This window comes from Mustela nigripes, chromosome 3, assembly GCF_022355385.1.
Source record: "Mustela nigripes isolate SB6536 chromosome 3, MUSNIG.SB6536, whole genome shotgun sequence".
NCBI lineage: Eukaryota > Metazoa > Chordata > Mammalia > Carnivora > Mustelidae > Mustela > Mustela nigripes.
In genome coordinates, this window is record NC_081559.1 from 69546167 (window position 1) to 69573072 (window position 26906).

General features: G+C 43.9%; 1 protein-coding gene across 2 annotated transcripts in view; it reads right to left on the minus strand.

Annotated features, from left to right (window-relative positions):
* LOC132013848 (WAS/WASL-interacting protein family member 1) overlaps positions 1-26906 on the minus strand; it is a 115485-nt gene that overhangs the window by 71892 nt on the left and 16687 nt on the right. Inside the window, exon 1 of one of the 2 annotated variants that reach the window (XM_059394197.1) lies at positions 2626-2706. The exons of the other annotated variant lie outside the window; for it this stretch is intronic. The gene's annotated coding sequence lies outside the window, so the exon portion shown is untranslated. Of the gene's footprint in view, positions 1-2625; positions 2707-26906 lie in introns of those variants that run through there. 2 annotated transcript variants of the gene reach the window in all.

Here is a 26906-nt window from a genome sequence, read left to right on the forward strand (position 1 = left end):
AAATTTTATGTCTATTTTAATGCAATGTAAAAAATGACAACCTGTGCTTCCCAGTATTTCCCATTAAGATGGTGATGACAACTCTTAAGACATCCCACGGGTCCAGAAACATCTGTCTGAGAAGCCTAGAGAGCTGGGCCCCCAGACGTTGGTGATGACAACCCAAGAAGATGACCAGTGATGAATCCAACTGCAAAAGCTGCACTCATCAAAGTTTCATTTTTTTCCCCCCTACTAGCATGCGTGTTTTGTATATCTCCCCACTGCATCCTTCTGAAGCCCAGACAACCCCATGATCTGTGGATGCCGCTCTGAAGTGTTGGCTGGGATTCTGGGATTCTGGGGACAGGAGGCCCGCCTTTATGTCAGGGTCCAGGAAGAGGACTTAGCAAAGTCAGCCTCCTTCCTCTTACTTAGAGAGTTCAGTAACATGCCCACACAGTCCCCTTCCCCCTAAAATTCACAATGTTCTCTCCAGAGAAAAGGTGACTGCTTATCTCTTTCTGCTCTTGACCTTCAAACTGAGCTCACTGCAACTTGGCAGTGATTCCTGTCTAAAAAGCACAAGCTACATTAATATCTGAGGTGCCCTCCACCATCCATCGTGATCGACCACCCTGTGCCATCCCATGTCCTTTGTTTTCCAGAATATACTTCCAGGTTTAGGGCCCAGAGGCACCAAAAAATAAGGACACTTTATAAACCTTCTCTTGTATCTCAAACACAAAGGACCACAGAGAAGGCAGAAAGCTGGAGAAGGGGGTGAGAAATGGCTAGAGAGAGAACAGATGCCCCCAGAATAAATGGAAACAGCTTTTGGAAAGCTGCATTAATAAAGAGACATTGGGTCCATCTGGAAAGTATTCTAACAGACTAAAAAGCCCTTCTCTACGATGCAGATTACAAAACTCCCTGAACAACAAAGCTCTATGACCAACTAAAAAAGCAAAACAAAACCAAAAGGAGAGCTCCTTCTAGGGATGGCCAGCCACCATGAAGTTGGGAGCCTCTTCCTGGTGTCAGGGGCGCGCCTGGTGCCATGTGCCCTGCTATGTGTGTGTGTGTGTGTGTGTGTGTGTTACTCCATGCAGTGATCTGTGCCAAGGGCTCCAAACACCAAGAGAGGCCAACCTCTCCTCTGCCGCTACCCCTTATGGAAATGCCACTGCCTCTCTCAGGCCCAGTGCAGGGCTTCTGAAACCACTTGGGCTGAGATTTCCCACTTGGAAGCCATCCTTACTCTGTCAGCTTCCCCTCCATCTTCTTGCACAACGTGGTTGTAAAAAATGGAAAAAAATGCGGCCATCTGACGATCTAATCAACAATGATTCTTCTCTTTCATCACTGCCCTGGTTATTTTGCCTTGCTGGGATATAAACAACACGTGAGCCCACTGGCCCCTGATCCCTTTGTCATTTGCTCAATGCAGACACCTTGGTGAACACTGGGTGGGCACAACGAGAAGGAAGGAGAAGCCCCCAGTCTCCACCTCTCCACCTCCCCCCACCACCTTGAACAACACCGGAACATGGCCACAGAAGAAATCGAGTGTGTTTTGAAAGACATTCAACCAGCTCTCTGGCTACCTGTCCCAGGGCTTGATAATGGTCCAGGAATGTAGTGCGCCCCCATCCCACCCCCACCCTGCTAAACTCAGATCTGAGACCTTCTCCTTTTTCCATACACGTCTGAAAGTAGCAGGCCATTGTGTGAAAAGCCTTTTATTCACTTGAAGTTCTTTATCAGACTGTCCCTCGCTGGCCAGAGGATGAGTAACCTTGGAGCATTTATTTAGCTGTTTCTGGGCTCTAATTTCCAACCCTTGAACCATTCCTCTGGTTCTGCTCTAGACTCTTCCAATTTCCCTTCACACAGGAAGCACAGACCGAAGAGCCAAGGCTCGAGTGAGGGCCGCACCGCATGGCGTCTTCAGGCCCTGTACTGCTGGAGCCTGGGGGCCCCCACAGTGGTTGGCCTACGCCAGGGTGCGGGTGGGGGACTTCCTCATCTCACATTCAAGCTGCTCCCTACCCCTTTTCTCTACTCCTGCTTTATGTTAGTAGAAGAAGGGAAGGGGAAAAGGGGAAGGAAGAAGGGAGAAAAAATACAAAAGGGAACTAAGAATTTATAAAAACATGAGAAATTACTTTAAGAGGAAATACAAGCCAAAAGATTCGTTTTATCAGATGAAAAGTATGTAAAAACAACAAACGTTTGCGTCCACACTTGCAGCGTGTTTTCACACAATATTTCAGTGTTTTCTACTGCCCTTTGAATGCCCCGCGAACACAAGCTGATTTGCCCTGTTTCAGATATGGGCTAATAGGTAAACATGAGAGGAGGCTTAGCTGAATTCCATGGAGTAAGTAAGTTCATAAATATCTGAAGGTTTGTTTTTCAAAAGGCAAAGAGGGAAGCAAGAGATTCTGAGAATTTCATTTTCACAATAATGGCCCAGTGTTTGTTCCTCTAACTATACGGTTCCCAGCGAAGCCCCAGCTCTCACATCCAAGCCAGAGCCAGTTTCTTCACATTAGAAAGAGAGACAGCTTCAGGAAAAAGAACCAGTTAGGTATTTTAGAGCGGCCCTGAAGGATTTTTCAGAGGGAAAAGGAAAGCACTAACCTGTGTTTTCATCCGCTGAAACGACAAGTTCTCAAGTTCCCCTGCAATCTTCTAGCAGGTTTCCTGTAAACGTCGCATGTGACATTACACTTCCTCACTGCTCTGTCTCTGACCACCTCTCTAAGCCGTCAGAGCATGTGATAGGATCGGCTTGTTGCTTGCTTCCCACAGGGGGAACCCTGCTTCCAAAGGAATCTTTGTCACCCGAAAGGGGTCCCCTGGCTTGTTTTAGGCATTCCCGGGACACAGGTAAAGAGGTGATGACCTGGTAGAAAGGCAGGAAGAATGTCCGGATTCCTAGCACCAGGAAGCCCGCAGGGGTGGGGCTAAGGGAGAGACAGGGCCTCTGGAGCCCCTGGGTCCCCCATCATGGGGCTGGGGCAGCAGCAGAAAAGGGGCAGGTTGCTCCCAGCACAGCCCTGGGTGTTCTGCTGTCACCTGGACAGGCCCCGGCACTGCCGCTCTCAGGATTGCCCGGGAGAGACGGGCTTGGGCCATGGCACTGCGCCCAGGAGGTCCCCAGGCTCCTCTGGAGGGCACCATCACAGAGAAGCACACCCAAGAGCTTAGCTCACATTTCTAGATCTTGCAGTGACCAGAGCCACTCATTGTGGATTTCCCCGGCCAGGCTCAAGTTCACCTCCAGTCTAGTCAGTCCTGCTGTCAGATGGTGCGCCCTCGTTCTCGGTTCAGCAAACAAAGCCGCTGTATGCTCTGCCTCCCTGGCCAACTAGCTGGTAGACATTCTTACCATGCCCTTGCCTCCCTGCCATGATGGTGTCCAAAATATGCCAGGTTTTGGTTTCCCTGTGGGATGCTGGTGGGTTCGTGGAGGCATGCGAGCAAGCCCTGGCCGTGGGGGGCCTTGATGCTGGCCTTGAAGGAGCACCAGGGGAGTGCCCTTGTGTCCCTCTGTGCCCGCCGCAGCAGGCAGACGAGAAGAGCTGAGGCAGGGTGCTGTTCCTAGCTTTCTTGTTCCTGTGGTCAGTGTCTTCCTCTCTCCTTTCGCCATTCCGCTAGCTCTCTGGAGGCCCACACATATGGAATTTGTGGCTGGAGGAAGTGGTGTGTGGGAGTAAAACCATGTCCTGGATGGACGGGAATATTCCACAATTTGTACAACCTGACTCAGGGCAGAAACCCCAAAGTTGTTTCTGTTTGGCTACTCTAGCCTAATTCTTTTCTTAAAAGTGCTTTTAAAGGGATTTTTTTTATTGTTTTTGTTTTTTGGAAAGGTAATTGTAGACAGCCCCACTGTTCCAAGCCTTGAAAATACTACCCTATCATTCCCCCATGAAGTTTTCCGCGTGAGAGCACCGAGTAAGGAAAGGAGTCCTCAGATCAGGACTCTGGACAACAGTGGAGCTCTGTAGTCTCAGCACATGACTGCATCTGCACATGCTGTTTCACCAGCCTGACAGCTGATGGCTGGTATTCTGATAGAACCGTCCAGTTAGACTAGCCAGTTAAGTCAAGATGGCTAGAAGCATGACATTCGCGTTAAAATAGGAATACTGGTAAAATTTTGTTATCTCTGAAAAACAAAATACTACAAAGACAAGAAATAATAATGACTCCATCTGAATGCATTTAAGAAGGGTCACAATTTGGGTTAAACTGCCAGTTCTAGGCTTCAACTACGTGGTGATGTATGTCCTACGTAAGCCACGTTCCATGTGGAATTTTTAATGGTCTTATAACAAAATGCTTTAGAATTTTCCTTTAAACTCCCTTACCTGGCCTGTGAGATTTTTGTTTCCCTTTGTTTTGGCACGTTAAAAATGTTAACAGACTTTGTTTTTTAAAACAGGTATGGATTTACAGAAAAATCTAGAAGAGAGCAGAGTTCCCACCCACCGGCACCCAGTCTTCCCAACTATTAAAATCTTATATTTATGTACTAAATATGTGATATGTAAGTAACAATTAACAAACCAATGTCGATACAGTGTTATTAACTGAAGTCCACAGTTTATTTAGATGTCCTTAGTATTTTCCTCTAATGCCCTTTTTCCATTCCAGGATCCCATCCAGGCATCACGCTACATTTACTCATCATGTCTCCTTAGGCTCCTCTTGGTTGAGACAGTTTCCTAGACTTTTATTTTGGATGACCCTGACAGTTTTGAGGAGTACTGTTTTTTTGTACAATGTCCCACAACTGGGATTTCTCTGAGGTTTTTCTCACGGTAAGACTGGAGTTACGGGTTACTCGTTAGGTTTCTCCTCCTTCTGGTTTCTCCTCCTTTCTCTAAAGGTTTCTCCTCCTTCTCTGGAAGGAAAATCTCGAGGGCACAGTTATCTATAGAAATCATTTGGAGTTCTTCTGCATAAAAGATGTTTCCCTTGTCCCCATTTATTAACTTCCTCAGTCATTTACTGATCATTATGGCCTCAGAGCTATCTAGTGCACACTTTGGGTTACAATTCAACACTACTCAGTTTATGTTGTTGATGGAAGTGTTCCTGCCTTCGACTCCTGAGCTCTTTCCCTTGATTCCTGTGCTCCTCGACACACTCCTATTAATATTTTTTCGAATTCTGTTTTTCAGCCCTTCTTTACTTCCCGGCATTACAAGATGCTCAGGGCTTATCATGTCACGTACCTTTCTTTCTTTTTTTTTTTTTAAATTTTTTATTTTTTATAAACATATATTTTTATCCCCAGGGGTACAGGTCTGTGAATCACCAGGTTTACACACTTCACAGCACTCACCAAAGCACATACCCTCCCCGAGGTCCATAATCCCACCCCCTTCTCCCAAACCCCCTTCCCCCAGCAACCCTCAGTTTGTTTTGTAAGATTAAGAGTCACTTATGGTTTGTCTCCAATTGCCCATGATTGTTTTTTCTGTCTTGACAAGTGAATGAAAGAAGATAAATATATGGACCTGAAAAACACTTTTCGCCTTCAGTGTTCATTAGTTCCACCCCATGTATTTGTAAAAATCTTTTTTTTTTTTTAAGATTTTTATTTACTCATTTGACAGACAGAGATCACAAGCAGGCAAAGAGGCAGGCAGAGAGAGGAGGGGAAGCAGGCTCCCTGCTGAGCAGAGAGCCCGATGCGGGGCTCAATCCCAGGACCCTGGGATCATGACCTGAGCCGAAGGCAGAGGCTTTAACCCATAGAGCCACCCAGGTGCCCCTAAAAATCTTTTTTTTTTTAATCGCTTTCATAACATTAGTCTTTGCCTCTACCACCAAGAAAACACCAAAATGCCAACTGAGTGAAAGTTTACATTTCCTTAATCCCAAAATGCATGTTTGTGTTGGTTGTGGTTTTCTCCTTCATATTTTAACATTCCCGGAATCAGGGTGTACATTTAGTATCATGTCTTTTTTTCCTCTCCTTCCCTGTCATTAATTTGATGGTACACCTTACAGTTGATGTTGTCCTGGGAATGGAGGAAGTAGAGCCATCAATTAATTCTTGTTTGGACCACAGACATCATTTAACTATTTTCACTGATTTTCCCCCATTGAACAAATATTTTGATTAAAGTGATTTGATATATAACATCTACAGACATTAAAAAAAACACCCAAGTTTTGTTTTTTTTTTTTAACCTATTCCTGGATACATTTTTACTTTACCTCAAACCACAAACTCTCATCAAGCCCTAAATATAGACAAATGGTGAGGGAAGGGTGTTCAATTCTTTCTATTTTGTTCTGGGTTTACCCTAACTCCTTTGATGTCTACCATGTCATGGTTTCAAGGTCCTCTGAACCCATCATCATTCCTGAGGAGCCCAATGCTGATGCTGAAGGGTGTTGAGAATGAGGCTTCACTTGTGTTGATGAGGGGTAACAGTGCTTACTGATCAGAGAGGTCAGGAGGACACTGTGATTCTGCCTTTCCTACTCTGGGAAGCCAACCAACTGCGAGCAGGGTAGAACTGATCATTCCTTTCTCTGTGGTAAGGATCTTCTCTCCAGCCCATGAACCACGCCTGCTTGGGGCATATCATGCTTTGTAGATTATTTCTTTTAATGGATGGAAACTTGTTCAAGCATTCACTGTGGGCATGTTTCACAAAGTCACAGATGAAATGCCCAATCTTTTCATCTAGGTAGGCACAACTTGGTTATTCTATTTTCTGTCCCACTCCTGTGTAAGATGTACTAAGATACTGATAGTGCCCCAATGATCCTCCAGACGAGACTGGAAGAGATGCTATACTGACTTATTTAGGGAGTCATTGATGAAGCCCTTTCCACCTGCCACTTTACAGATCCCCACTCTACAGACAAGCCAGCCAAGTAGAAGAGGCTAAATAATCTGTCCAGAGAACCTTGATAAGTTTGAGGCCAACATGCAAATGCTGCTGATGCCAGAGACTCAGGGACTATGGCTACTCTTGATGCCGACAGATGCACCAGCTATACCTCATAAACGGGCACTTGGCTGAACACAATTCTGTTCCCTAATTATTTTTTGCACATGTTTTTCACCTTGACCAAACCTAAGTGACAGTGAGGGCAGGGACAGTTGTCTTCTATCCCATTAACTCAGCTTCCCAGGCTCATCCCAGCAGCTTTCCTGTTCACCCTGTACTTTTGCCTGCTGCCTACCTAATTTATGTCTAATTTATTAGAAAATTCAGAATTTTTAAAAAAAGATTTATTTGAGAAAGAAAGAATGGGAGAGAGCACGAGTAGGGGGAGAAGCATAGGGAGAAGGACAGAATCTTCAAGCAGACTCTCTGCTGAGCGGGCAGCCCAATATGGGGCTCAATCTCACGATGCATGAGATTGAGACCTGAGCTGAAACCAAGAATTGGATGTTTAACCAACTGAGCCACCCATGCACCAAGAAAATTCAGGCTTTTTCTAATAAAGGTAAATAATGTCCCTTCACCCTTTGCCTTCTGCTACTTTGTTGTGCTTATTTTTCATTCATGTTGTGTTTATTTTTCATTCATTAGCTTCTTAAATTACAATTGATTTCCAGTCCTTTTAAATAAAACCCTTAACTTTTCATCTAAGTATACCTTTAATCTTATTTTACACATTTAAATGCATCACATTCTTTTTCTCTTTCCTTCTTTCTTTCTTTTCTTTTCTTTTCTTTTTTTTTTAAGTAGGCTCCATGCCCAGCAGAGAGCCCAACACAGGACTTGAACTCATGATCTTGAGGTTAAGACCTGAGCTGAGATCAAGAATTGGACATTTAACCAACTAAGCCACCCAGGCACCCCTGATGCATCATATTCTTACTGTTAATTTTAGAATAGTCTGCAGTTTCAGTGGTAATATCCTTTTTGACCTAAGAATTAGTTCAAAGGATTATATTTCAGTTTCCAAGTGCTTGGATGGAGGTGGGGCAGGAACCACCTTGTGTTAATTTTTAATGCTATGTTATTTTTACATGTGGCTAGTACATCTACTTCTTGGTTAATTAAAAAGTTACTTTGTGGTGTGGTATTTCATCAATTCTTGTCAATGGTTTATGTTCTCTAAAAAATTTGTGTATATTTCAAAAAAAAAGAGTAGGAAGAAAACCCCACTGGATGTGGAAATTAAAAAAAAACAATTGTGTGTATTTCCTATTAGTTGGGTTAGATCAATAATGATAATGATGTTATTAAAATCTTCTGTTCCTGGGGTGACTGGGTGGCTCAGTGAGTTAAGTATCTGGCTCTTGATTTCAGCTTGGGTTACAATCTCAAGGTTGTGAGATCCTGCCTCATGTCAGGCTGTGCTGGGCATGGCTCCTGCTTAAGATTCTGTCCCCATCTCCCTCTGTTCCTTCCCCACCCCACTTGTATAGACTCGCTTGCGCTCTCCAAAAAAAAAAAAAAAAAAAAAAATTCTTCTGTCCCTATGTATTTTTGCCTATGTGATTAAATTCTGAAAGCTATTTTGTTAAAGTCTCCCACTATGATTATGAAAAACTTGGTGCTTTGAAATTTTTATCTATTTACATTTATATTTTTATTTGTATTACTTTATTTGTATTTTTAGCAGATTTTGTTTTATCTACCTCGGTACTAAAATATTCAGTGCATAAAGGTTCTTTAGTACTGACTCTTTTTTAATTTATATCTCTTATTCTTCTATGTCTTGTTTAACAAGACATATACTTTTTAATTTAGTTCAGAAACATTTTATAAGTTAAATATTATTTTTAATTGTTTTCATAACACAGAAGGGGAGACCACATTTCCAAGAGTTGTGAGGATTTGTTCAAACAAGTAAATAAATGATAGAACTGGGATTTAAACCCAAAGCTTATGACTGCAAGTCCAGTGTCATTTCCAGTATCCATCAAAACTGTGTCCTTGTTGTTCTGTCTCCGAGAGAAACTCAAACCCATGCACACCACATGTGTGTTGTTCAGGGAGGAACTGCGGTGAGGAACGCCCTTGGCAGTCAGTGCTTCAGAATGTAGGTCAAACAGTCCAGCCAGACCCCAGAGCAATTGTTTCTACACTGACTCTGGGGGGTTTGGGGAGCATTATGTCATGCTAAAGGCTTTCCTCATTCGCAATCATACAAAGAGATACTATGCCTCATGTTTCTGAGCCACTGGAGCAGCTGAAGGAAGATGAAAGGTCAAGAAATTTTTCTCACTGATGCATTGACTTTGGTATATTTGTTTATGCCACCATAACGTAATCTAAGCCAGAATGATCAAGACCCCTGGCCAGCTGTCTTCAAACCCAGAGCCCTACCTAGCATAGTGATTCTTCTTTGGCATACAGGGCCTGGTGCCAACAATGAAACTGGCCCTTTGCAACATCATGCAGTTGAATTTCAAATAACCCCTCACTTATCTTTGTTGTTGATCAAAACACTGAAAGGATCTGGCAAATTCCCTTGTTCATAAAAAGACGAGCCAGGGACACATAGAAAGCCTTGCTATTCACCCAGGATGAGTTATAAGAAGCCTCGTAGATACAGAACTCCAGAAGTAGTAGAGAGAACCAAGATACTCTCACATATTCATTGCTCCTTTCCTTCAGGCTGAATAGAAACTAGAAGAATACAAGGTAGTACAAATAATTCAGAAACGTACCAAGGGTATTGGAAGAGATCATGAATGGGTATTAAACAGATTTGTGGCTCCGATCAGAATCTGTGTTTTACACACACACACACACACACACACACACACACACACAACATGGGACCAAGAGAACATTCAGTTAATTGCCTATTTGCACAATCTTCCTATTCCGAGGCATCCCTCCCTTCTACAGTTAAGAGCACACACAATAGGGCAGAACTGGTAAACAACCTCATGTCACTCATAAAAGAAGGAATGCTGGAATCAAACCACCTGGTTCAAATTGAAGATGCATTACTTACTAGCTACAGCGAATTATGCTGTTGGATCTCAGTTTTCTCATATGTAACATGGGGATAATTTAATGCGTGTTGAATGTGAAGCCACATGCAAAGAGCTTAGCCAGGGCAGTGTGTAAATGGTGGCTACTATTACTGTTGGTAAGTGGAAATTTTACTATTAGAGCATTCTAGTAGAATTTCTCATAAGGAATGCAGTTGGAGTCAAGCAATGAGTTTTATCTCTGAGAATGCTGCTAGGCAGGAAATAAAATTCAGGATTCGGGGTAGTAGAGCCACAGGTCATCCCGTTATCCTAGAGAGGCATGGTCAACACAGGAAGCCGAATGGAAAATCTCTATGATTACTTTGAGCCTGGACTCATGATGTAGCATTCATGCTTCTAAATTTGAAAGAGTTGGATGTATTTGTGTCTGATCAAAAATAAGAAGAAAAACAGAATGTGAATTTTATCTCCATATTTTTAAAAAATGAGCCAAGTTTCATGGCCAGGGAAAAACTATGTGGATGAGAGAGACAAAGAGGTTTCAGAGCAGCCATGAGTGCAGGCAAAGGAACAGATGTCTACATGGAATGTCGGAGAAGCTGTTTATGAGGCGTGAACTATAGAATCTTTAAGTCATGCCTTTTAGAAAAACTTCATTAAAAAGATAAATCATTCTTCAAGGCTTTCTGACTTTCTGATATTTTCTTTGAATGAGACTCCAGCAGAATCTGGTCCAAGCGGAGTCTTGAGATTTATTCAGGTTACAATTAGAGTGTTGGTAACACCCAGCTGAGCAACATCAGATTCAACCACGTGTGTTTATCACATATTTTCTGGATTATGATTTGGATTCTAAAGTGCCTGCAGACAGGCTGAATTGCATGATTCTGTAAAGGAAGCAAACTTTCAAAAGATAAACATCTCCCAAGATTTTATTAATTACTTTACTCACAGTCATTTGAAACAGGTAACACTACCTTCTGTATTTTGGTATCTACTCTTTTCTTTGCCTTTGAGCAACTTCTAGAAATAAAGCTATACTCTGGGAAGTACCTAATATAAAATAAGATGCCATTTATTAAATTACTCTTACATATCTCCCAGTGATAGACTTACTCACAGTACTAAAAGCAACACAGTATCCACTGATTAACTTCCAAGACACATTTATGTGCAAAAACATTCAAATTGCCTGTATTTGATAACACAAGGGTGTTTATCGAAATATGTTTCCTTAACATCTTATATAAACTGCATTTTAATCTTGGGGCAGTGTGGATCATTAATAACACTAATAGAATTGCAGGCAAAATAGGAATAAATGGTATATTACAATGAGCTGACTTTTTTTTAGATTTTATTTATTTATTTGACAGAGATCACAAGTAGGCAGAGCAGCAGTCAGAGAGAGAGACAGGGGGAAGCAGGCTCCCTGCTGAGCAGAGAACCTAATGTGGGGCTCGATTCCAGGACCCTGAGATCATGACCTGAGCCAAAGGCTGAGGCTTAACCCACTGAGCCACCCAGGTGCCCCCAATGAGCTGACTTTTTAAATGCAAACTGTATTTCCCTTTTTATTGAAAAATTACCACCATAACTGTAATATTCATCAAACCAAGCTGAAATTCTTAGTAACTGGACTTTATAGGTATGAAGCTTTCCTAAGCAAGGAGCATTCTATAAGGGGGAGAGAAGTTGTGACAAGCAGTGTGCCATTAATGTACAACTAAATACATACATTCAGCTTTTAAAAAGTTCACCTCTCTTGATTAAAGACAAGGATTTAAGGTTACCAAAACATGAAAACAAGCAAGCAAGCAAATAAACACCACCAGTGCTCTGCCCTGCATTGTCATCAATGATAAATTGCCTGATGCTATCCAAATTGTTAGAAAGAAAGAAACTAACTAACTAACTCCAGGAACTCCCAACCAAACCATGCAAACTGTGGACTGACACCCCTGGGGATTACATTTCTCATTTGTGCAATTGTAGAGCAGTGTATTTTACTTACCTAAAGCCAACTCTTTACTCTTGAAGGAGAAACACCTAGAAAATAATTTTTACAGTGACAACCATTTCTTTTATCTACCATTCTGCAGGAGTGCAACCCACCCCACCAACCCTGACCCTCTGGGGAATCCGAAGAGGAGGGACATGAATCTGTGGTTGTCACCAGACTGTCCCAATGGGCGTGATTCCAGTCTTTATAAACATGTAGTTTTCACACATGCCAGGGGCCATAAATGACAGTCCCCCCCCGCACCACCACTTCATCTGAAGGTCAAACAAGGCAACAGTGATAAAGAGTAATTCCAGGGATGCCTGGGTGGCTCAGTGGGTTAAAGCCTCTGCCTTCAGCTCAGGTCATGGTCTCAGGGTTCTGGGATCGAGCCCCGCATCAGGCTCTCTGCTCAGTGGGGAGCCTGCTTCCCCTTTTCCCTCTACCTGCCTCTCTGCCTATTTGTGATTTCTCTCTGTCAAATAAATAAATCAAATCTTAAAAAAGAAAGAAAGAAAGAAAGAAATTCCAAACAGATACCATTTCGACCTTCACCAGCACTGGGGACCCTGACTTCACCCCATGGCCCTGTGCCAGAGAAGTCTATCTCCACATGGCTCCTCCAGTTCCCACAACGTTAGGGCAGAGCGGCCGCTGTGGCAGTGACGTGAAGGCTCAGTTGTAGACACCAATCCTTCTGCGCAGTCCCTCCCCCACGTTCTCCTTCTGCCAAGTGGACAAAGTCAAGATCTGAGGCAGATTTTTTTTTGGGGGGGGGGGAACAGAACCCTTTTGTGGTTGTCCAGCACCTATGAGAGTTTCATGTCTCTCTCTCAAGGAGACGAGAAGTTTGGGGCATTACTGGCACAGAGTTTGGCAGCATTATTGTGATACCCCAACAACCAAACCCACGCCTGACAGGGTCTCCACCACAGTTGGCTTCATTTTCTCTTTTCAAAAAGTATGGAACAATATGCAGCCAAATAAATAAATTACACTCCCCTTCTCAGGCCATCTCTGTGGTGAAGATTGATACTAATGGCACTGTCTCCTGCGATGCCAATCTTGGCACTGGGTCAGGGGCCAGCCTCTTCCTTCCACACCCTCCCAGGTAGAGCCAAGCCCCCTCGCTCCACGGTACCTGTTGCCTACTACATACTCCTTTCAATGGCTTATCTTTTTCTGGGTGGGGGGGGGGGGCAGGGGGGCAGTGCCTGGCACATTTACTGAATGAATGAGAGATTACTGCCTCAAACAAGAAAAATTGGAGAAGCCCCTCCATCTCAGATCCACAGTCTAGCTCACCAGCTATATAAAGTGTTCACTCTGGGGGCACCTGGGTGGCTCAGTCATTAGGCGGCTGCCAGGGTCCTGGGATCGAGCCCAGCATTGGGCTCCCTGCCTCTACAGGAAGCCTGCTTCTCCTTCTCCCACTCCCCCTGCTTGTATTCCCTCTCTCACTGTCAAATAAATAAATAAAAACTTAAAAAAAATAGAATATTCACTCTGTGTATGCACATAGAAGAAGAGCTTCAAAATTTAAAAAAATGCTAATTTGGATTCTAAGTTAACCAGTCTAGTAATTTATAGATCTTAAGGCTAAAACTGTATATAAAATTCCTATTGTTCCTCCTTCCTGATCTCTTGTATATGGAACTATTTCCTGCCCCTTCTACTTCCACTGAATTGTAACACCACCCTGATCACTCTTCTCAAAAAGAATGGACTCTCTTTAGCCTTTTCATTTTCTTTTGAGGATTAAACATGAACAGTATCCCTCTTGATGATATTTTTTTTAACAGAGAGACGAGTATCCAAAAGGGAGAGAAAGTCTGACAAATAAAAAGCACTCAATCTATCTTCGGTCACACCTGTGTGGGGGACTTCTGTTCTGGCTCAACATGCCCATGGGCTCTCTCCAGAAGGATGGGTCAGTGAGAAATGCCTGAGCCGGTGCCTGCCATGGGAACTTGTGTGAGACAGCCACAGAGCTTGGAAGAACCCAAAACCTTGCTGAACTTATGTGTACAGAGACAACCTAATTAATTGGTGTCACTTGTAACTTGTGCTGTGGATTTGATACCCTTAACCTAGGAACTTGACTTTTGACCAGAGGGAGCTGGCTTTCTATGTTGCTGGCTGGACTGAAAAGGCAGCAATTGGAAAAAATAAAGATTACTCCTATTAGAAGGGACCTGCCTTGTAAACGGCCACACCTTGATTTTCAAGGTGTGATTCAGACTGAATTATCTGTTCATTAGAAGACCACTGAACTGATTCCAGATGGAATTACAAAGAAGACTACTGTTACAGTTCAATTGCTTCTAAAGTACTAGTTACCTCAGGCCTTATCATTCAATCTTCCTGTATTTGCTCAGATTGCTTTGTAAATGTCCTTAATCGTACAAACTATTGGTGTTACCCATTAACCTAAACTAATTATTATATTGTTTATGTGTACCAACAGTGTAATCTTTAAAAAAAAAAAACCTAAGTGCTTTTTAATGTGTTGTCTAATTCATCATCATTGAGGGAAGCTGTTATTTCCACTTTAGAGGTGGTGACACGGAGTTACTGCTAAATGAAAAACAACGGGAATACACTCTTCCGAGCAAACTATAAAATCACAGAAGAGCCTGGTTTGTCACCTTTCCCTTGAGTCAATAAATATCTGTTCACTGATTAGCTAGCTCTCCCATGTTTTTCTTGTATGGAAAAAAACCTAGCAGTATTGTGGCACATTCTGATGGGAACCAGGTGGTTCTTACAATCAAGATCTTACAAGCACCATGATGTGTTATATGGTAACAACCCAAGATAGAAAGCCAGGTGACCTTGTTGGGTGAGTACAATATTATGCATTGCTGTGTAACAGATGACTCCACAACTTAACAGCATAAAACAACAATTTCATTATCCTCATGGATTTTGTAGGTCAAGAATTCAGAAATGCCATGATGGAGACAACCCTTTTCTGTTTTATAACACCTGTGGTCTTAGCTGGGATCACTGATGAACTAGAGGCTGAAACACTGGGGCTGGAGAATCTGCTTCCAAGATGGTTTCTTCATTTATTTCCGATACAAGGCTGAGAAGGCTAAAGGAAAGCCTCAGCCAAGACGGTTAACCAGAGCACTTACATGTGGCCTCTCCAGCATCTAGGTGGACTTCTTACTTGGTGGCTCAAGCCTCCGAAAGCAAATGTTAGCAGTGAATGAGCCAGAGGTATGGCTTTTTAGGACCTAGCCTTGGAAGTTACAGGGGGCCACTTCTGTCATAGTCCCTTGATCAGATTAGTCACAACCCCTTACTCGCACAGATTCAAAGAAAAAGGACATAGACTCATCTCTCACTTGAAGAAGTGTCAATGTATTGGTAGCCATGTTTTCAAACACCTACAGTGAGTCTTCAGTTTCCTACTGTCTGGTACACCAATATTTTGAACTTGAACAATTATTGATAAGCATGTGTGTTTATAGACTGTCAACCACAAATGGCTGCAATTCTATCTGTAGATAACCAGGTTCTGAATTGGGAGAGGTCATAGTCCCAGGGCAATACAATGCCTACACAGGTGTTAGGTAAATATTAATTTGGAATAACAACAAAATAAACAACAGGTAGAAGATCTGTTGGCATGTTTGGCCATTAATCTTATGAAAATTATACAGTGGTATAAAAAAAATCTCCACTATGGCTACATAGCAATCAGATGCTCCAGGTAAATTAAAACATTTAAGGAGCTAGGAAACTTAGGGGGAAACAATTCAGCTTTGTAGAACTAACTATTCAGCATGAGGTGAGAAACTCCTATCACAGCAGGCAGAGAAGGAAAAACAGGCTGGTACAAGCCAATGGAAATACTGGGGACTGGGGTTACCGGAGCACACATGCCCTTGCCTTAAGGTATCTAAATTCAATTTTTTAAAATATATTTAACTTTCCAGAATCAGCACTTAGACCACAGCTTATGATCTTTGATTTAGATTTGGTGGTGACTATTTCCCAGGTTTGGGAGTTTTTTCCCTGGTCCTACTGGTTGATTTTGCACTCCTCTGAAACTGGAAAATAAACACTCGCAGTTGATAATAAACATTTACTGAGCATTTACTATGTTCCAAACACTGAATTATAAGCCACTGTATCTAATTTAATGCTCAACACTTCTTTGGGGTATCACTGAACACATTTCACCAGTAAAGAAACTGACTTTCAGGCACAAAGGGGATAGAGCTAGTTGAATGGTAGAAAGTAGGTTCGTACGTACATAGGTCTGACCCCAACACCTAGGCTCTTAGCCACTGCATGTTATAATATGCTGCTTTTGATGACTGTGTCCCCCCGCAGCTATACAGGGGGTGGCCCACAAGAAGGAAGCGGGCCTTTGCAGATGTCTCTTTAGTTGTAACCCACCAGTTACTCTAATTTTGGGACAGAAATAGGAGTTTACCAGAGGCAGTGGATGTGCAGTACTTCTCACCCAGGAATCCAGGAAGTTTAAGACTGTATAGAAACAAGTTTCTCTGGATTCCTGAAGAGAAATCTTGAGTCTCAGCCTACTAGATGGGCAGTACCTCCACCATTGATGGCCTGATGGAACATCATCTCTCAGGAAGGTTCCCTGCATGCATTTATCAGAGAAGCACAAGATACGGGATCATGGAAGTCAGCATTTCTGTGCTCAACAACCTCTCCTGGCAGACCCATGATTTTCTCCTTCAAAATCTGTTTTTGGGTGGCACAGTTGGTTAAACAACTGACTCTTGGTTTCAGCTCAGGTTATGATCTCAAGGGACTTGGGACTGAGCCCTACATCAAGGGCTGCTTGGGGTTCTCTCTCCCTTGCCCCCTGTCACTCCCCCATGCTCACTCACATGCTTCCTCTCTCTAAAATAAATAAATAAATCTTTAAATAATAATGGTTGAATGAACCATTACAGGGAGCAGTGAAAAATAAAATTTTAAACAAAAATTTGTTTTGAAAAATTCCCTTTAAAAAATCATCCTTGGGCACCTGGGTGGCTCAGCTGGTTAAGTGACTGCCTTCAGCTCAGGTCATGATCCCAGGGTTCCAGGATCGAGTCCTCCATTGGGCTCCCTGCTCAGTGGGGAGCCTGCTTCTTCCTCTCCCTCTGCCTGCCTCTCTGCCTACTTGTGCTCTCTCTCTCTCTGTCAAATAAATAAATAAATCTTTAAAAAAAAATAAAAAATCATCTTCTGTTCCCTTGAAGAGAGAATTCAGATAGAGTTCTCATACATCAAACATGACAGAGGCAGTTTTTAATCACTTAAATTATTTATTCTTCATTGTTTAATGCTTTATACCATTTCTCCAATGAATAATTTATTATACCATTTATGTTTATTAAAAATTGATCATGGGGACATGCTCTCTCTCTGTTCTCTTAGGCTATAGATATTTCTCTGTCATTTGGGAAAAGACAATTTTGGGGGAGAGAGTAGACAAATTTTAACAGTCTGTATGTTCCTTCCTTTTCTTAGGATTCTTTTTCTTCCACAAAAGGATGACAGTTTGCCTTAGTGTATTAACTGATCATTTCCTTTTTTATATAAGAATAAGGTTTATCTGAAGGTCCACTGAGGCTTTCATTAAAAAGGCTTACTTTATATTTTTAACTTGTGGAATGCAGATGTAAAAAGGAGGCATTAAAAAAACAAAAGATTCTAGAGTCTTCCATGATAGAGATCACAGCCTGTGGAGCCATCTCTCTTTCTTAGCCTTTTTTTTTTTTTTTTTTGCCTTTTTTATTCCTCAGATGACTCATTTTCCTTGCCCTTATTATGCTGCTAGTCACTTCTTAACTCTCTTATAAGTGGCCTAAGTCTTTCTCTCTTCTCCTTTTCCTAGTTGCTTCTTAAGTCCTCTCTTGCCTTTGCACTTCTCAACCCTATATCCCGAATTGCTCTCTGCAAGCCCCAACCCCAAATCCTGTAACTTTCCATCACCAGTGTCTCGCACCCACCACCCTCAAAGTAAAAGGTTCAAGAAAGTGACATCCCTGGACATTCCTGCCTCAGACCAGGTCCATGGGAGGCAGGGGAGAAATCAGAAGGAACAAAGCATGTCTGAGAGGCATGGAAGTTGAGCAGAAATTAAGAAGCACCAAGGATATTGTAATATATTAGTCTGAGAAAGGTTTGCAGTGGACTAGACCCAAAGGAATCCAACTTAGTACATTCCAGTTGGTACTTCCTGCCCATCCCAGTGGGATCCAACCCTACCCCTTTTCCACAGTTCCCTACTGGAGTGGAGGAGACCATCACCAGCTGCCCAAGCCAGAATCCTGACTCACCGTTGCCTCTTTCCTCTCACTCACTCCAATAACCAATCCATCACCAAGATGTGGAGGTTCTTCCTTCCAGCATCTCTGGAATCGGGCATGAGCTCCATCCCCTTACCTACTCACCATTCTTGCTTGCCTGGACCCAAAACAGTTTCCTGGGGGTGTCCAGCCCAGGTAGCTCTATTCTTAGCCTGCTGTAGCTGTGATCTCTCTGCAAAGCAGATATACTTTTTTTTTTTTTTAAGATTTTTTCTTTATTTATCTGACAGAGATCACAAGTAGGCAGAGAGGCAGGCAGAGAGAGAGGAAGAAGCAGGCTCCCTGCAGAGCAGAAAGCCTGATGTGGGGCTCGATCCCAGGACCCTGGGATCATGACCTGAGCCGAAGGCAGAGGCTTAACTCACTGAGCCACCCAGGTGCCCCCAAAGCAGATATACTTAAAATCCTCTTTCCATCATGACTGAGATCGAGTCTAATCGCCTTAACACGGCTTACCAGGACTTCAATATGCAATGAGGTTCCTGCTTAATTTCCAGACCTTTTATTTCATAAACCCTAGGTGGGACTCCTCCTCTTCCCTACCAAACACACGCATGCAGCCCTCTACTATCTACACTGTTCTCCAGCCACCCAGAACTTCTTTCAGCTCCATAGAAGAACCATGTTTGCTCCTGTTTCTTGGCCTGGGAGCATGCTATGCTTTTGCCAGCAACCATTTCCAGGATGACTCCTCTATCCTTCAAGCCATGGTCCTAAGGCTCCCAGCACTCCTCCCATCCCAGCACTCAGGACTCTCCATGGTATTTTTCTGATGCTTCCTTTCCTGTGCTCCCCACAAACTATAACCTCCGTAAGGGCAAGCACCATGCTTTGCTTGTCCACCATTGTGTTCTCACTGCCTGGTGTGTAACAGGCACTTGATAAGTATCATTTGACTGAAAAATGACTGGTGTAGTCTATTCTGGTGGCCTCCAGTGAAGCATGCTTCCTGGTATTCACACTTGTATAGTCTCCTCCCTTCGAATGTGCCTGTGACTTGCTTTAAAAAAAAAAAAAAAAAAAATCCATGGAAGTGACACCCTGCTAGTTCTGGGCCTGAGCCTTAAGAAGGCAGGGAAGCTTCTACTTCTGTGACCCTAACAACCCTATAAAAAGTTCAGTGACCCTGCCAAAGAGACCACGTGGGAAGATACTGCACACACAGTGAGAGGTTTTCATACTGCATGGAGAAAAAGAGAAGCCCGGCCATCTCTGCTTTCCAGCCAAGCCCTAACCCAGCTCATCTGCCCTGTGAATGCAGCCCCTGTCTGACCACAGCCAAGAGCAGCAGGAAAGCCGCCCAGCTGAACTCAGCCCACATTGCAGCCTTGTATGCAATAAAATGCTTATCGTTTTAAGCCACTATGTTTGGGGGTGGTTTATTACATAACAGCATGTAACTATAATAAATTAAATATATAAGTAAAAGGGAATAAGGATTTACTTCACAAATACATTTCATGTGGAGGCAAGTCTGAAGTTTCTAACAGGCAGACCCAAGAAAATAGCAATAGCATTTAAAGGATATAGAGGAACGCGTACCACCAGCTCCATTTAGAGCACATCACAATTTTCCTCTGCCATTTTCTTTGGTTTTAAGATATTTTCCAATGACAAGACTTTCCTACTTTTTTTTTTTTTTTAAAGGATTCCTGGTCTGACATTGACATTTAAGGAGTCCAACCAAGGGTGCAATGTGAAATTACCACATGAGTGGAAACTAGCCCATGGCCAGCCCATCCTGCTGCTCCACTTCCTCTTACTCACTGGTAGTGCAGATTCACAGCTGTGGGCAAGCACAGGCGGGATGCTGTGTTTAGGGGGTCTGGAATGTTTTGGGGGCTCCAGGCTTCACTGGAATAGGCATCAAAGTTAAGTGTGAAAAGTCACCCAAAGAACAGATTGGCCAATTTTTGACTAGTAGGCTAATAGAATTAGTAGAAATAAACAGCTACTCACTCGTGCTTTTAGCCTAGGCATCTAATCAATTACACACACACACACACACACACATCAAATATTGATGCCCCATGGAGACAGCTGACACACACTTACATAATCCAGGATATGGCTAGATTATTAAAAAAAAAAAAAAAACCAAAACCAAAACCAAAACCCGTACATTTGCAGAAATGAGGAAAAAGACTGCTAAATGTATAATGGCTCGATGGAATTTTGGATTGCTACTTTTAATAACTGCTGCTCTTTCAGAAAGAAAAAGGATTATTATATAAGAACTATGGCCTAAGCAAAGCATGTCTCTTGTAAAAATTAAAAAAAAAAAAAAAACCCAGAATGCTAGGAATATATTCTAACAGTTTATACTGCACTACTACTTGGAATTTTCTGAGGATCTCTGGTAGGTAAAACTCTCAATGTATTTTTTGGGAATGTATCACATATTCTAAAACTATCTCTAATTAATAATTCTTACATGATAGAGATTAAAAAAGGGAATTTAGGAAATCTGGCAGTGTGAACGTTTTATGTTTAGAAAGAGAAGGATCAGTTCCCCGTGTTTGCCGAATTCCGGACACCAAGTGAGAGAAAAAGAACTCACAGCATAAACGTCAATGTCCTGTCAGCTGGTGAGACTAACCATGAACCCTTTTCAAACACCGCTGAGACAGAACAAAATCAAGAACTAAAAAATGGGAAATACTTCCCATTCTTTTTTTTTTTTTTTTTCCTTCCCTAGATAAGAGAGAGTTCTTCAAATAGATACCACCCCATGGCTTGCTGGGACCCAGCACCCCCAGAGAATGGAAAATCTTGTTCTCTAACCTTTCCTCCCCCATGGGGTAACTTCTGGGGGAGGCACTGGACTGTGCTTTAATTGTGGCTTAGAGGACAGGATACACAGGTGGTGAAAATGAGCCCAACAACCCCTTTTTGCCTTCTAGGGAAGAGAAAAGTCTGGCATAAAAGCAATAGGATTTTGCAAAAGAAAGAACCTGGGAGATTATCTTGGTGAAGCCAATCATCTCAGACACAAGGAAATGAAGGGGCACTGTGCTTTGTAGGAAAGATGGGGGCTCACCAGTCACTAGGTTGAGGCTGTTCACATGATTTTCATAAGCATTTAAGTGTTCATTGGGTACTAGGGTGAATGATGAAGGGTAAATACAGCCAAGGCACATCCAGAAAGGACACGGGATTCTGTTAGTGATCCAGATGGGACTGGGCCAGATGGGATACAGCAGGGCAAGGTGAGAAGACAGGCTGGAGAGGGTCCTGAGTCTCAGAGGTTAGAGGAGAGAACAGAGAAGGAGGGAGACGAGGCAGCTAGCAAGGACCATGTTTCCCCAACTGACACAAGACCCGTGATAGTCAGACCTAGGGACTGACAATGACAATGAAGTTTATTAAAGCAACATGCTCACGCAGAAGGAAACTGTGCCGAATCCTATGAGCGCCCTGAATCCTTGAAATGGGCAAAGCAGTGCGAAGCCCCTCGGAAGGGTACGAAGTGGTTCAGACCACATTCTGGGGGAGGTTCGCAGGGCCCCTCACAGAGCACCACGTGGGGTGGCACGCTCCATGTCACCTAGAAAAGCTCTGGCTCTGTTTGGGAGGGGGAAAAAAAAAAAGAAGAGTCCTATGCTTAAAAAACACAAACGAACTGAAAATTATTGGTACGGCACAAAGACACTTGGATAAGGATCCCGCAGACCCGAGTTGGAACTGCAGTCTCACAGCTAACTAGCGAAGGGTCCTCAGCCAAGGCTGTTCGTCTCCTGGAGCCTCTGTTTCAGTGTCTGAAGACAAAGGTAATACCCATCTTACATGGCCGTTTTGAGGATTTAACGAGATAAATTATGTGAAAATACTTTGAAATTATTTCACAGACACAGGTTTTAGGAAACATAAAAGGTAAATTAATAAAAAAAAAAAAGAAATTTCTCGCTAAGTCAACTTGTAATTTTAATGGAGGCTATTTTCTGTTTCCTGATTACTGACAGAACCCGGGGCTGTCTCAAAAGAAAAGCATTACTTAAAGAAGATTCTTAGTACATGGCACGATTTCACAGACACCCCAATAGTAGGCTAGATAAGGGGATCTTCCTGGCACTCTAAAAAAAATCTATCTCTAGGGTTTGGCGAATAATGCTGGTAGAAGAGCAGCAAAACTGACAGAGAAGGGATGAAAAAGCTGGTCTTCCACACTCGTGGCTTTAAAGGGAGGAAGGAGACCATTGCTTGGATCAGGAAGGCTGACACGGGATTAGAGGCTAGGATCTGGAAGGGAGTTCCAGACGACCAACTTCGATTTATAGCCATGAAAACTGAGAACTTGGGAGGAGAGGTCACATTCGCAGTTATGGGACTCAACCTGACACCCAGCACTTTTCCACTGCGGGAAGTCTGACTAATGGCTAACTCCTGAAACCTAGTCTCTCATCGATGATATTTCTGTGTAGTCAGCTCGACTTCCCATAATCCACTCGGACAGGCTTCAGAAGGCATTCCAAGTGGTGGCATCTCTGCTGTGGCCCGGGGGTAGGGCGAACCACATCCTGGTCTGCCCAGGACAGTCCCCATTGATGCCTGTTGTCCCAGCACCATTGTTAATAGTGCTCCCTTGTCTCTCACAAGTGTCTGGATTTGGATGGAAAACTATAAAGCAGTCTTTGTGCTTTTCTGGGAGGAAGAGGGAGACCCAGGCTAGAACTGGTCCCTGAGAGCCTGATGTAGTGCTTTAGAACCCAGAGAGATGTGATAACGGTCTTCAAATATTACAGGTTGATCTGTCTGTCCTATGTTAATAAAATTAGGCCATTCTGTGACTCCAGGGATTAGAACATGAACCACTGTGTGGAAGCCACAAGGGCGTAATTTTTCTTCAGTATAAAGAAGTATGGTCTGGGGCGCCTGGGTGGCTCAGTCAGTTAAGCGTCTGCCTTCAGCTCAGGTCATGATCCTGGGGTCCTGGGAGAAACATCAGAGAGCGTGCCTCTCCCTCCCCCTCTATCCGCTCCCCCACACACTCGTGTTCTCGCTCACTCTGCTCTCTCTCCCTTTCTCTCTCAAATAAATAAATAATCTTTTAAAAAATTTTAAAAAAGAAGACGTATACTCTAAATGGTCTCCAGAGTCAGGTTGCTTTGGCTCAAATCCTGGCTCTGTATGTCCAACCTTTTGTGCTTTCATTGCTTCGTTGGTAAAATAAGAATAATAGAATGACAGCCAAGTACATAGTAAATGCTCCATAAACATTTGCTCCTGCTATTATTATTACGAACTGGAATTTGGCCGATTGTGAATGTTCCGAGAGGGGAGGTTTTCACATTGGACAGGTTGCAGAGGAGTGAGGTTTGGGGGAAACTGCCCTGGAAGGGTGGGTTCTACCCTCCTGGTCAGGGGGAGCCTGGCGTCTGGGTGGAGCTGGAGGTTGACACAAATGGTCTTCATCTTCTCGGCAGAGCTGGGGCGCTGTTTCACCCTGGCTGGTGCAGAGCACCCAACCAGGCCCTGAGCTGGTCGTGTTCATACCCGTAGCAGGAACAGGCCTGCCCTCAGGACCCCGTCTCCTGGACCGGTGCTGCAGACTGAGAACATCTAGCCAACAGGAGGCAGGTCAGTTAAACGTTCTTTGACCAGCACTGAGGAAAATCAAGCACACAGTTCTACAGAGATGGGGCTGAAACATCTCGAGTATGGGTCGACAGAGTCGAGCCACTTTCAGTCAGGCAGGAAACCCACGGGGAGGGGTGGGGGGGGATCTGTGTACGGAATTACAACCATATCCGTAGCCAAGCAGAGCTAATCTGAGTGTCCTGAAATAGGACAAGCAGATATGCGAGGTTCTGATAAGTGTTTCTATCTTCGTGTCATGTCTGATGTCTAGCCCTCCCTGCCGGCAATCCCCGTGAGGCAAACCAGTCCTAAACACGCTCTCTAAGGGAATGAGAGGGCTGCTTTCATCAGAAGCCTCTGCCCCGGAGACCCAGCAACGAAACAAAAAGAAAACGGGGTCCCTGCTAAGGGTCTCTAGGCATTCCTCAGCCTACTATCTTGATTTGGAGAGCTGTTTCTGGCAAGTGTGTGGAAGGGATACCGCGGACCTTTACAAGAACGCTTGACACAACGGTTTTAACAAGGTGTTTATATTCATAGATCCCCTAATCAGTCAGACCTCATTTCTAGCAATAGAATCTCTGCTTTACAAATTAACTTTTAAATGTTCATGTTAGTCGGGGGTTAGGCGATAGAGAAGCGAGGGACAGGCTGAAAGGGGAACAAAAAGCATTTCTCTGTAAACAGGTCCTTTTCAGTAATCTCCTTCCCCCAAGAATTAAGGTCAGGAGTGAAAAGCCAGAGGGTGGATACAAGGACCACAGATGAGGCTTTGTGAGTAAGGTCCTGCTCTAGGAAAAGTCACTTTCCTGACCTGAATTCAGGAGTCAAATGCCCCAGTGCCTCCAGTTCACAAGAATTACTACCCAACTGCTCCCCAAACCCCCAGGAGTTCAGAAGAGGAACATTAGTTAGTAAAGGATTTGCTTAGGCAGAGAAGGAACTAATAAAACATTTTCCCCTTCAAAGCACTTGGCTAATGTTACCCAATTCAACTTTACAAAGGACCTTGAAGGCAGCCATTAATAGTCCTCATTTTAAGAGACCAGAGAGAAAGATTACAATAAATGTAGGAACAAAATTAAGGAATTCACGCTTCTCCCCAGCTGCAAAATTTCCTGGGGAGAAAAACGTGAGCTCAGGGGCCTTTGGCCTCCAGGGAGGAGACGTGAGCTCAGCACTTGTTTGGTTTCTATCAGGATTTTAGTTTGGTTTCTATCAGGATTTTATCGGTGACATTCCCCCAAGCCCCCGGCACAGCCTGGAGGTACCAAGGGAAAGCAGACTGCACAGACCGTTGCAGATAGGGAAGCACAGGGTGGTACGAAATCAGGGGCAGATTTTTTCTTTTTTCCACTTTCCACCACCGAGCTCCTCTGCTTCGGTTGAGCTCAGCAGCACAAGTGCCTTGGAGAATCTAGAAATTGCTTCCATATGTGGGCACAGGAAAGAATGTACTCACTGGCTGCCTGAGAAGGAAGCCTTGGGCAGCCTCTCCTTCCTGCCAGAAAATGTTTCTCAGGCTGAAGAGAGTCACAGGGTGTTTAAGCTGAAGGAGGTCAGAGGGAGCATCTCCAACCTCCCCCAAATTATGGAAGAGGAAACCAAGGCCCAAGGTCACAGAGACAATGATGGAACTGAAACCAGAACCTGGGGCTCCCTGCCTGCCTTTTATTCTGAATGCTCCTTTGCATTTAGACTGGGCCTTATCCATGAGTGTTCTTTACCTTAAAGAAGGGTAAAGGGCGATGTATTGAGAACCCAGTCTGCTAGGTGGGCCCACTATCCTGTGAAGCCCTTCACACACGCAAGGTCCCAACAGCCACATCCATGCCCTAGAGTCAAAGAGCTACCTGCTTGTTATGGCAGAATCCCAAGGGATCTTCTGAAGAGTGCAAATTATCCTCAGTTCCCACTCATTCCTACTACTTTCTCTGAGGTTGGGCCATATGAAACTTGAACCCATGTCTAAAATTGACAGCAGTCTGGCTGCCAAGGTGGCTCACTGGGTTGAGCGTCTGACTCTTGAATTTGGCTCAGGTCACGCTCTCAGAGTCATGGGATCGAGCCCTGTATTGGGCTCCAGGCTCAGTGTGGAGTCTGCTTGGCCTTCTCCCTCTGCTCCTCCCCCTGCGTGCTCTCTCTCTCAAATAAATAAATGAAATCTTTAAAGATAAATAAATAAAATTGACAGCAATCATCTTGAGGTTATATTTGTTCTATTGTCCACTTTTAGGAGGGAAACCAATCTATTAGAATCTTTGTCAAATCACATAATGTCTTTGCCTGTCTTCTCTTCAAATTCCCGCTCCCTTGCCGACTCCCCCTCTTGTCCCGGCACCACTTGAAAGAAGGGCCTGTAGCTGATTTCGTGTGACAGCAGGAGGGCCAGTTGGGATCCAGATCGCAGGCTCGGGTACTGAAGGCCACCACGTGGGGCTGGACACTTACAGGAAAGCCAGCTCGGGGGGCTCCTGGCACAGGGCCCACACCAGCACTTCCACGGCCCCAGAACACTTGTCAGCTCAGCGCTCCATCAGTATGGGGTGGGTCCAGAACCGAGAACACAGGCTGCCCCCCAAGCCCCTTCCTGTCTATAGAAACTTGGGTGATGTAGGCCTAAGTCACATCGTCTTGAACTGGCTGAGCCAAGGGGGTAAACTACGTGAAGGGGCAGATTCATGGCCATGGAAACTCCAAATGTTCCCTCGGGTGCTCCGTGATCAGCTGAGGTCCGCTTGGCTCACACCATCTGGACTTCTCCTTTCCAGGTGAAGAGCCAGAGCACCTTGTCCCAAGGCCTGCTTCAAAGTCAAAGCCGACAAACCTCCATTGCTTAAAGGCTTGCTGTGTGGAGGACCTAAAACTCCAATGGAGTTTAGCAGTTCCACTATGGAAACCAAGCTTTCCTGGGCCTTTCTTCTCTTTCCTGTCCCATTTATGGGACATTATGAATCAAGGGTGCTAAAGGGCCTTTCAAATAATGCTTTTCTTAGTACTACCATGTGTGATTAGGATTCTTACTGGTCTAGTTGCAAGTACTAACTAGATAACATGG